Source organism: Lactuca virosa, chromosome 2 (genome assembly GCF_052849685.1).
Source record: "Lactuca virosa cultivar CGN04683 chromosome 2, Lactuca_virosa_CGN04683_v6, whole genome shotgun sequence".
Classification (NCBI taxonomy): Eukaryota; Viridiplantae; Streptophyta; class Magnoliopsida; order Asterales; family Asteraceae; genus Lactuca; species Lactuca virosa.
The window spans coordinates 297,156,945-297,158,380 of record NC_136427.1 but is presented as its reverse complement, the minus strand read 5'-3'; positions in this window follow the sequence as shown (position 1 = coordinate 297,158,380).

Here is a 1,436-nt window from a genome sequence, read left to right as displayed (position 1 = left end):
TTATATTGGTGGCCTAACATGAAAGTAGAGATTGCTACCTTCGTGAGCAAGTGCCTTAATTGCGCCAAGGTTAAGGTCGAATACCAGAAACCCTCAGGTTTACTTTAGCAACCGAAGATACCTGAATGGAAGTGGGAACGGATCATAATGGACTTCATAACCAAGTTGCCCAAGACATCGGGTGGTCTCGATACCATATGGGTAATCGTAGACAGGTTAACAAAGTCTGCGTACTTCCTGCCTATCAAAGAGACTGACAAGATGGAGAAGCTAACTAGAACATACATTAGGGAGATCGTACGACTGCATGGTATTCCCATATCCATTATCTCTGATAGAGATAGTAGATTCACTTCAAGGTTCTGGCAGTCGCTACAAAGTTCCCTAGGAACTAGGCTGGACATGAGTACAACCTACCATCCGTAAACCGACGGACAAAGTGAGAGGACTATTCAAACTTTGGAAGATATGTTGCGAGCCTGCGTGATAGACTTTGGGAAGGCATGGGATACTCATTTACACCTTGTCGAGTTTTCCTACAACAACAGCTATCACACGAGCATAAAGGATGCTCCATTTGAAGCCCTCTATGGCCGTAAGTGCAGATCCCCTCTGTGCTGGGCTGAGGTGGGCGACACTCAGTTAGCTAAAGGACGAGTTCCTGACAGCACTCTCACAGGTCCGGAAATCATTCGGGAAACGACAGAGAAGATCGTTCAAATTCGTGAACGATTGAAAGCCTCTAGAGACCGACAGAAAAGTTACGCAGACAAAAGAAGGAAACCTTTGGAATTCCAGGTGGGCGACCGTGTGCTATTAAAGGTCTCACCCTGGAAGGGCTTGATACGCTTCGGAAAGCGTGGAAAGCTAAATCCAAGCTACGTAGGGCCTTTCTAGATTATCGCTAGAATCGGCCCTGTAGCATACAAACTCAGACTACCTCGCGAACTTAGTAACGTGCATTATACTTTCCACGTCTCGAACTTGAAAAAGTGTCTGTCTGACGAGACTCTTGTAATCCCACTCAACGAGATCGAGATCAACGATAACCTCAACTTCGTGGAAGAACCAGTAGAGATCATGGACCGAGAGGTCAAGCAAATGAAGCAAAGTCGTATCCCGATAGTGAATGTTCGCTGGAATGCCAAGCGAGGACCTGAATTCACTTGGGAGCGCGAGGATCAAATGAAACTGAAATATCCTCATCTTTTTACTTAGATATTTGTAATTGCTTAAACTCTAATTTCGGGACGAATTTCTCTCTAAGGGGGGAATGATGTGACAACCCGAAATTTCTATATTGTACAGTCATTCAATTCAATCAATCTCAGACTCGTTTCTGCTATCTTTTAGCATTGTTTAGAGTCTGTTTGAGTGTTCTAAGTCTTGTACATTCAAGGATAGGGTATAGGAATGAGTTACTAAAGTTCATCGTG